This window comes from Muntiacus reevesi, chromosome 21, assembly GCF_963930625.1.
Source record: "Muntiacus reevesi chromosome 21, mMunRee1.1, whole genome shotgun sequence".
In the NCBI taxonomy this organism is placed as follows: domain Eukaryota; kingdom Metazoa; phylum Chordata; class Mammalia; order Artiodactyla; family Cervidae; genus Muntiacus; species Muntiacus reevesi.
Genome location: NC_089269.1, coordinates 9,354,498 through 9,365,380, shown reverse-complemented (window position 1 = coordinate 9,365,380; position 10,883 = coordinate 9,354,498). Strand labels below are relative to the sequence as shown.

Here is a 10,883-nt window from a genome sequence, read left to right as displayed (position 1 = left end):
TAAGATCAATGTGTTTGAGCTTTTCTAATTTTAAAATTCTTTACAAAATCTTGTCAAAAAGGTTACGTAATGGTAACAGGGAGGCTGGAACTTCTCGGAGCAATGGGAACTTTCTTTGTTTCCTCTGAGAGCAAAAGATATAGAAGTGGAGCCTTATTCTGGGGAGACCACCCCCCTACCACCACCCTAGCACGGGTGTGTGTCCGTTAGTTATGTGCGGTTATTGCTTTTTAGGAGCTACTGCTCTGACTTACAGGAAAACAAAGACTGTGTTACAGCCATGTATTTGCAAGAGCCACGGTGAAATAATTGGTGAGGCAAAGGTGGTAAATAAACCAATTGGTGGGGTAGTGCAGGCCTAAATAGGCTTTCTGCTGAGGTGACCTGAAGTTGCCCTAATTCTTCCTTTGTTCCAGCTGTAAAGATTGGCTTAGAAATTCGGTAGAAGGTTGACATGTCAGACTGTGACTGTATTCTGTCCCTGGAATAACCAAGGATGTTTTAGAAAATCAATCTGCTCTCTCCAGGAGGGCTCCACTGAAATACAGGACCATAGTCTTTTGGGGAACGTTCCTGTGAAGATGGACATGGTTTCATTTTGGTTTCATTAGCTCTTGCTGCAGAGAAGATGATGGATAAACTTAGTTACTTGCGGCTTCTCTTGTTAAGGGTTTTATCCATTTCTTTTCAATGTAGAGGAATATGGGAGCCTAAATGTGATTGCTGAGATTTGTCATTTTCAGCAGCTCTGGGATCTCCCTGAAATAAACTATAGGCATCTGCTTTCAACACTCATGTCTATAAAACCACAAGTGAGAGGGAAATGTGTGAACTTTCAAACCCCAGACGTTGCTGCATTTAAAAAGAATTGTTGTTATGACTGTCGAAATATTTTCCTCCTAAGTCTCTGTTTATGCTTTGTGTGTGTATGTGTGTTTGCTCTGGTGTATTTCACCTATTCAAGAATTCTGAATTCAAGAATTTTGCATGTGATTAATGTAAAATGAAAAACTTAGCCAAATATCCATAAACATACACATTGTTTATAGAAATTAAAGTATACATGCTCCCATTTTTATGAAAATTTTTTACCTTAATGCAATTTTAAGAAAAATCCATCTTTTTGTCTGCTTTGTTATTCCAAGTCTGCCTTATAAAAATTATGACTTTTTAAAAAAGATGTGACACTCTTAAAACAAAATGAGATGAAGTAAAATTCGGAAGTACCCAAAGTGTCTTTTCATTTTATTAAGCAGTGACTGCAGTGAAATTTCCCTGGAATGCGTCTGAAGGGAGCAGTTCTATAGGAAGCCAGTGATGTCTCTTAACCTTCTTTGGCCTTTGTTTCCTTCTTACAGAGCTGGAGACGTGGGAACTATCTCTATGGTCCCGCCCCTGTCAGCCCCTTCAGCCCCAAACACCGTATTTCGCTTTCGCTGCTATGCACACAACTCTAGCCGACATTCCTTTGGGAAGGACACTTGCAGTGTGTAGCTGTTTTCAAATAGTATTCAAGAGAGAGAAAACTGTGAGGTGGCAGATCCAGCATTTTCAAACTTTAAAGCTCAACTGAGAAGAAAAGAGTTCATCCAGAGAAGTATATAAGCTCCATTTGACTAAATCTGCGCGCTTTCCACACACTTCCATTAGGGAAGGGGCGGACGCATCTCTGATGGTCGTGGTTGACAGTCTTGATTGAACAATATTTTGACTTGCGCTTCAGAGTTCCCTCATCATCTCCATCTATGTCCATGGGTAGCTCTTGAAGTACAGCAGCTGTGCCATCTGTTTCAAATATTATTTCAGCCCTCACTGTTTTGGGGTAAATTTCATAAAGTGTATTGCATACACACACATTTAATTGAACAAACGAGAAGCCCTTCCAGTCTAAAAAAGCTTCCTAAATGACAAGAAGTGTCCAATTTCCATTCAAATGGTTACTCCGGGGCTTTAAAATGTGTGAATTCATCTAACAGAGGCTGGTGGTGTATTTTGAGGCAGATGGCTTGATTCTGTGAAGAAAAAAATTAACTGGATTTTACTATCAATCTTATTTTTTTTTTGGCAAAAGACTGACATAATAAAGATGTGTATTACTGAGAATGCTTTTTAATAATGATTCTACCTTATGTTTTCCCCCAAGAATATGGTTAACTGACTAGGAAAATCTATTTAGAGATTTTATGTTTATCTATAATGATCAGCTTAGAAAAAAAAAAGAAGCCCACTAACAAAACTGCTGAAATACAAAAGGAACATAATGCTCTACAACTTTCTAAAGGAGTCCAAGAGGAAAGGAATGCTCAAGTTAATCTATTGTTCTCTTGCTAAATAGTTGTGAAATCAGGAAGTTGACTACTTTGAAGGAAGACGAAGGGATTTCATTTACTGTGGGAATATCTTTTTTTTTTTTTCTTTTCTTTTTATTAGTTGGAGGCTAATTACTTTACAGTATTGTAGTGGGTTTTGTCATACATTGACATGAATCAGCCATGGATTTACATGTGTTCCCCATCCTGATCCCCCCTCCCACCTGCCTCCCTATCCCATCCCTCTGGATCATCCCAGTGCACCAGCCCTGAGCACTTGTCTCATGCATCCAACCTGGGCTGGTGATCTGTTTCACCCTTCATAGTATACTTGTTTCAATGCTATTCTCTCAGAACATCCTACCCTCGCCTTCTCCCACAGAGTCCAAAAGTCTGTTCTGTACATCTGTGTCTCTTATTCTGTTTTGCATATAGGGTTATCATTACCATCTTTCTAAATTCCATATATATGCGTTAGTATACTGTATTGGTCTTTATCTTTCTGGCTTACTTCACTCTGTATAATGGGCTCCAGTTTCATCCATCTCATTAGAACTGATTCAAATGAATTCTTTTTAATGGCTGAGTAATATTCCATTGTGTATATGTATCATAGCTTCCTTATTCATTCATCTGCTAATGGGCATCTAGGTTGCTTCCTTGTCCTGGCTATTATAAACAGTGCTGTGATGAACATTGGGGTGCACGTGTCTCTTTCAGATCTGGTTTCCTCAGTGTGTATGCCCAGCAGTGGGATTGCTGGGTCATATGGCAGTTCTATTTCCAGTTTTTAAAGGAATCTCCACACTGTTCTCCATAGTGGCATTCCCACCAACAGTGTAAGAATGTTCCCTTTTCTCCACACCCTCTCCAGCATTTATTGCTTGTAGACTTTTGGATAGCAGCCATCCTGACTGGCGTGTAATGGTACCTCCGTGTGGTTTTGATTTGCATTTCTCTGATAATGAGTGATGTTGAGCATCTTTTCATGTGTTTGTTAGCCATCTGTATGTCTTCTTTGGAGAAATGTCTGTTTAATTCTTTGTCCCATTTTTGATTGGGTCATTTGTTTTTCTGGAATTGAGCTTCAGGAGTTGCTTGTATAATTTTGAGATTAATCCTTTGTCTGTTGCTTTGTTTGCTATTATTTTTCCCATTCTGAAGGCTGTCTTTTCACCTTGCTTATAGTTTCCTTTGTTGTGCAAAAGCTTTTAATTTTCATTAGGTCCCATTTGTTTATTTTTGCTTTTATTCCCAATATTCTGGGAGGTGGGTCATAGAGGATCCTGCTGTGATTTATGTCAGAGAGTGTTTTGCCTATGTTCTCCTCTAGGAGTTTTATAGTTTCTGGTCTTACATTTAGATCTTTAATCCATTTTGAGTTTATTTTTGTGTATGGTGTTAGAAAGTGTTCCAGTTTCATTCTTCTACAAGTGGTTGACTAGTTTTCCCAGCACCACTTGTTAAAGAGGTTGTCTTTTTTCCATTGTATATCCTTGCCTCCTTTGTTGAAGATAAGGTGTCCATAGGTACGTGGATTTCTCTCTGGGCTTTCTATTCTGTTCCATTGATCTATATTTCTGTCTTTGTGCCAGTACCATACTGTCTTGATGACTGTGGCTTTGTAGTAGAGTCTGAAGTCAGGCAGGTTGATTCCTCCAGTTCCATTCTTCTGAATATCTTTAGAGGATATCTTCAGCAGGTGTTTCAGATGTCATGTCCAAGGCACTTGGTATATTTAATATCAGAAGTTTTAGAGATGAGTCATTGAAATTATGTGTGCTCTCAAATTTAGACTCATGTCAGCACATGTCAAAACTATGTCAAAAGTTCTGTGTTCTAACCCTCCAGTTCCCTTTCCCATTGGATCTAAGCCCTGGTCTTGGTGGTCGTAAAAGGAGGAATAGTAGTACTGAAACTGTGCTCATAGTGTGTGCTGTATAGCATGTGGGCTAGTTTCAGACAAGGTTGAAAAAAAAAAACAAAAAGAAAAAAAAAGGTTCTGTGTTCTAAAGGTCATTTCAAGTCTTGCTTGCTTTATGAACATTATAGTTTCCCCCTACCAAATCTACTTGGCTTTTCTTCCATTAGTAGTTTGCAGAATTGACTGAGTTCTTGGTTAGTTCCTGATTGATTTTAACTAATCACGTGTCTCATCCCTCTTGGAAATGATTGGTCAGCAGCCTCGGCCTAAGTCAATCAACCCTTTGCTTCTGTGGGTATCAATTATTAGCTTAGGGCTAAGCATATGACTTAAGTTGTCCCAATCAGTCTGAAAGAAAAAGCATTTCTTTGATAACTTGGAAAAGGTGCTTTCTTCCTTCTGGTAGACATGGATAGAAAAGCATATAGCCATTATTGCCATTGAGAACTTCTTGGAACCATAAAGAAAGCTGACCTTGGGATGAAGTGAACAGTGCAGATAGTAGCATGAAATGTAGGAAGAGCTTTGGTAACATGTGAGGCTTTGAGTCCGTTGCTCTAAAGCCCACTGTGCCTCTGGACTCCCCTGGTGTTAGCCAATGCTCATGGTTAGAACTGTTTTTATTCTTCATGCCCGTTGGAGTGAGTCTTTTTTTAAGTGTAAAGTTTTGTGTTTTCTTTTTCAATTGTGTGTAACATAGGCAAAATTATGTCAACAAAATGTTATTTTAAGGAATTACATGTGTTGTGAATCCTTCCACAGTCAATCACATTAGCTCCTCCAAACTTTGAGTCATAATCCTCAACAGATCTTTAGAAAATGACTTGCTTAATCTACCATTGCCATGTCTTTCCACAATTCTTTTGGCTGGGTTTCTTTGATCTCTACTTGGGTATGGAACTACTTAAAACATTCCCTGCCCCCACCCCTGTAATCTTTAAGGTCTAATTTCTTCAAGCAGTGTATACTTTAGATGCATGTTTAGGGTCAGAGTAGACAGATATGCCTGGTTCTCAATTGTAGACACATAAGTTGAAATCAAATTCACTCCTAAGCTATCACATCCTAGGATAGTACAGATCATTGGGATGTGCCAGTTTGTAAGATAAAATTTCTGACTATTACGTATGTCATTATTAGCTGCTCTGCCTGAGGTTCTTTACCACAGACCTAACACATACTTCTGTGAGTCAAGAGAACCACATATCTATGCCATGAGGTGTTTCCAGTGATGTGGATCTTCAAAAAAGCCTCCCTGCTCAGACTTAACTCATGTAAGGCTTTTTAATACTTGCAGCTATGATTTATGTCGGAGAGTGTTTTGCCTATGTTCTCCTCTAGGAGTTTTATAGTTTCTGGTCTTACATTTAGATCTTTAATCCATTTTGAGTTTATTTTTGTGTATGGTGTTAGGAAGTGTTCTAGTTTCATTCTTTTACAAGTGGTTGACCAGTTTTCCCAGCACCACTTGTTAAAGAGATTGTCTTTTTTCCATTGTATATCCTTGCCTCCTTTGTCAAAGATGAGGTGTCCATAGGTTCGTGGATTTATCTCTGGGCTTTCTATTCTGTTCCATTGATCTATATTTCTGTCTTTGTGCCAGTACCATACTGTCTTGATGACTGTGGCTTTGTAGTAGAGTCTGAAGTCAGGCAGGTTGATTCCTCCAGTTCCATTCTTCTTTCTCAAGATTACTTTGGCTATTCGAGGTTTTTTGTATTTCCATACAAATTGTGAAATTATTTGTTCTAGTTCTGTGAAAAATACCATTGGTAGCTTGATAGGGATTGCATTGAATCTATAGATTGCTTTGGGTAGAATAGCCATTTTGACAATATTGATTCTTCCAATCCATGAGCACGGTATGTTTCTCCATCTGTTTGTGTCCTCTTTGATTTCTTTCATCAGTGTTTTATAGTTTTCTAAATCACAGCAAGATCTTCTATGACCCACCTCCCAGAATATTGGAAATAAAAGCAAAAATAAATAAATGGGACCTAATGAAAATTAAAAGCTTTTGCACAACAAAGGAAACTATAAGTAAGGTGAAAAGACAGCCCTCAGATTGGGAGAAAATAATAACAAATGAGGAAACAGACAAAGGATTAATCTCAAAAATATACAAGCAACTCCTGAAGCTCTATTCCAGAAAAATAAACGACCCAATCAAAAAATGGGCCAAAGAACTAAACAGACATTTCTCCAAAGAAGACATACAGATGGCTAACAAACACATGAAAAGATGCTCAACATCACTCATCATCAGAGAAATGCAAATCAAAACCACAATGAGGTACCATTACACGCCAGTCAGGATGGCTGCTATCCAAAAGTCTACAAGCAATAAATGCTGGAGAGGGTGTGGAGAAAAGGGAACCCTCTTACACTGTTGGTGGGAATGCAAACTAGTACAGCCACTATGGAAAACAGTGTGGAGATTTCTTAAAAAACTGGAAATAGAACTGCCATATGATCCAGCAATCCCACTGCTGGGCATACACACTGAGGAATCCAGATCTGAAAGAGACACGTGCACTCCAATGTTCATCGCAGCCCTGTTTATAATAGCCAGGACATGGAAGCAACCCAGATGCCCATCAGCAGATGAATGGATAAGGAAGCTGTGGTACATATACACCATGGAATATTACTCAGCCGTTAAAAAGAATTCATTTGAATCAGTTCTAATGAGATGGATGAAACTGGAGCCCATTATACAGAGTAAAGTAAGCCAGAAAGATAAAGAACATTACAGTATACTAACACATATATACGGAATTTAGATAGATGGTAGCGATAACCCTATATGCAAAACAGAAAAAGAGACACAGAAGTACAGAACAGACTTTTGAACTCTGGGGGAGAACGTGAGGGTGGGGTGTTTTGAAAGAACAGCATGTATATTATCTATGGTGAAACGGACCACCAGCCCAGGTGGGATGCATGAGTCAAGTGCTCGGGCCTGGTGCACTGGGAGGACCCTGAGGAGTCGGGTGGGGAGGGAGGTGGGAGGGGGGATCGGGATGGGGAATACGTGTAACTATATGGCTGATTCATGTCAATGTATGACAAAACCCACTGAAATGTTGTGAAGTGATTGGCCTCCAACTAATAAAATAATATTAAAAAAAAAAAAAAAAATACTTGCAGCTAAAAGCGTCCCAGCAGACACACCCGAGGGTGTAGCTCACTCATGTGTCAGGAGACTGTTTCCCAGTCACAGGTGGTGAATCTTATTTCCCTACTCTGATCATACTGTGTTGTTTTTGATATGAAGTCCATTAACTGGAGGCAAGTAATACTATGAAAATTTATTTATTTAATGTGGGTTTAGGAGTTACTATGTAGTCGACCCTTAAACTCCCACATAATCTTTGAAGGTGGTTATTTCCTCACTAATCTGCTGGTTCTCAAATAGTCCCCCAAAGACCTGACTTCTGGTTTCACCCCAAACATGCTTAGAAACTGTTACTGCTTTCCTTGCAGTAAGAAGGAAATCTGAACAAACCGGAAATCAGTAACTCTTCTTAGATCCATAGAGAGTTGAGGTGACAGGGCAAACTGCCACCTAGAAACTGGAGAGACAAGGGGATACAGAGAACCACAGCCCACCAGGAGCACAAGCCTGCTGACGCCAGTTATGGCAGGGACGTTTGCACAGTAATTGCGAAACTTCCAGAGGCTAACTGTGGACAAGATGAAAGTTAAAAACTCCCGGGGACCCTGTCTTAGGGGGAACCCTCCCCCTTCCGTGACATTTACCTGTAGGGACCCCACCAAGTTCTCACAGTGAAGATCAGAGAGAAACCCCTTTGCGTTTTGGGTAGAGTGAAAGTCACAGTTTAGAAATGTGCCCAGAGTGTCCTCCAACGCAAAGGCTTACCCCCAGGAAAATAGCTTTTTCAGAGTGTCATCTAACATGGAATGGGGCAGTTAGATAGAGAGCTGAGTACCGCCCTCCCCCTCCCCCCCCCCCCCCCCCCGCCCCAAGCCATAGCCTTTCTGTCTCACATAAGAGTAGCAAAAAGATTAAGAAACACTTCTGAAAGTCACAGTTTAGGGGGTCAGGCTCATTAAAAATGAAGTGTTAGTCATAAGGTATAGAATGCTTCCTTCCCAGAACCTTAGCACCACATCAATGGGGGTCCTGTGTAGTAACAGTAAATTATAACCGACAGAACTGAAAGACGCTGACTCTCTCTGAAGAGGAGATTCTAGGGAAACTCAAAAGAAAACAGGGGAGAAAAATAAGTTCACTAGAGGAACCCTCTGACACTTACAGGCAGCCATAGCAGACGTTATGCGCAGCCTGACTCCTAGTCAGATAAGCCTAAAACCTCACACTAAAGGCCCCAGTTCCCATTACCCAATACATCATGTTTGGCTTTCAATAAAAAATTACAAGGCATGCCAAAAGGCACAAAACAGATCATCCTCTTTCCCGCAAGTAAAACAGACCAAAGATTTAAAACAAGCATCAGAACCAGACTCAGAAATTTGGAATTGAATTGCAGTCCCAGGAGGAGCAGCATCTGCTTCCCATGTTAGAACTGCGGATTTTTGGATCCTCCCCTAAATGTGTTGGATCAGAAACTCTGGGTTGAGGACCCCAGCAGCCTGTTCTTATAATCAGCCCTCCAGGGGACAGTGCTTGAAGACCACTGCAGGAAGCATATCAAGCAGATGTGGAATTTGTAAACTCTTGTGTTTCTTTAGATTCTCAGAAATAGAATAGGAAAATTTTTGCTATGCTAATAGCAAGGTGATTCGAAACATAAAGAATCCACTGAAGACATTGCTTATAACTTTGACTTTCAGTTTTGCCAAGTGATGTTGTTGCTAATGAATTGTTTTGGATGACTGTATGCAGTTTAGAGTTCCCCCAGCTGTGTGTTTTTGTGATACTTACTACCTGACCTGGGAGCCTAACTGCCAGTGGACAGCCAGGCAGAGGGAGTTTAAATCTGGATAAAGGGCACAGGATCTTGGGGGAATTTTCAAGGCAGGATTATCACACCCTGTGGCCTCAGAAGCTTTAGGTAAAAAATAACTATGGTTAGTTTTTCTATGAGGTGGGTTTAGGAAAAAAGAGAGGGTGTTAATGTGTGTCCTTCTAAAGGAAGATTATACTTTTATCTAGCTCTTGGCTAATTCAGTGCTCAGCTGCCCTCAGGCATGATCAGAGTTCTGCAGTCCCTTGAGGGTCAGTTGTTAAGCCTAATGTTCATCACTTTGAACTTCCCTGAGACTCTGATGTCAAAGGTCTGCTTTCAGGTCTTTGATCACGGCTTTTCATCTTAAGTCACCTCTTATGTGGTCATATATTGCTGCATTCCTGCTCACATGCTGGGAGTCTGTCTCTTCTTGGTGCCTGCTGCTAAGTGATGATCAATGTTTTCTGTCTAGCCCAAAAAAGAGGATCATAACTTGCTATTACTTATAGAGGTCTCCTATTTTAACACAGGAGAAAAGTAAAGCCTACAGAGGTATGGTAATGTTACTCCATTCACTCATGTGTTCAAAAATACCTATTGAGCAACCTACTATGTGCCAGGCACTGTTTAATAATAATGACAAAAACCCGACTAGAATAAAGACATCATAATTCCTATGCCTTACAAATAGCTGAAAGAGAAAAGAAGTGAAAAGAAAAGAAGCGAAAAGCAAGGAGCAAAGGAAAGATACATCCATCTGAATGCAGAGTTCCAAAGAATAGCAAGGACAGAGAAGAAAGCCTACCTTAGTGATCACTGCAAAGAAATGGAGGAAAACAACAGAATGGGAAAGACTAGAGGTCTCTTCAAGAAAATTAGAGATACCAAGGGAACATTTCATGCAAAGATGGGCACAATAAAGGACAGAGATGGTATGGACCTAACAGAAGCAGAAGATATTAAGAAAAGGTGGCAAGAATACATAGAAGAACTATGCAAAAAAGATCTTAATACCCAGATAACCATGATGGTGTTATCACTCACCTAGAGCCAGACATCCTGGCAAGCAAAGTTGAGTGGGCCTTAGGAAGCATCACATGAATAAAGCTAGTGGAGGTGATGAAATTCCAGCTGAACTATTTCAAATCCTAAAAGATAATGCTGTTAAAGTGATGCACTCAATATGCCAGCAAATTTGGAAAACTCAGTAGTGGCCACAGGACTGGAAAAGGTCAGTTTTCATTTCAGTCCAACTCTCACATCCACACATGATTACTGGAAAAACCATAGCTTGACTAGATGGACCTTTGTTGGCAAAGTAATATCTCTGCTTTTTAATATGCTGTCTAGGTTGGTCATAACTTTTCTTCCAAGGAGCAAGCCTCTTTTAATTTCATGGCTGCAGTCACCATCTGCAGTGATTTTGGAGCCCCCCCCAAAATAAAGTCTGCCTTTGTTTCCACTGTTTCCCCATCTATTTGTCATGAAGTGATGGGACCAGATGCCATGATCTTAGTTTTCTGAATGTTGAGATTTAAGCCAACTTTTTCACTCTCCTCTTTCACTTTCGTCAACAGACTCTTTAGTTCTTCTTCACTTTCTGCCATAAAGGTGATATCATCTGCATATCTGAGGTTATTGATATTTCTCCTGGCAATCCTGATTCCAGCTTGTGCTTCTTTCAGCCCAGTGTTTCTCATGATGTACTCTGCATAT

At 40.1% G+C, this 10,883-nt stretch overlaps 1 non-coding gene across 1 annotated transcript; it reads left to right on the top strand.

Moving 5' to 3' along the window:
- Window positions 1-4,151: 4,151 nt before the first annotated feature.
- On the top strand, window positions 4,152-4,277 carry LOC136152582 (small nucleolar RNA SNORA61). Its single transcript, XR_010660254.1, has one exon. It is a non-coding gene; the product is annotated as a small nucleolar RNA SNORA61 (small nucleolar RNA).
- Window positions 4,278-10,883: the final 6,606 nt, after the last annotated feature.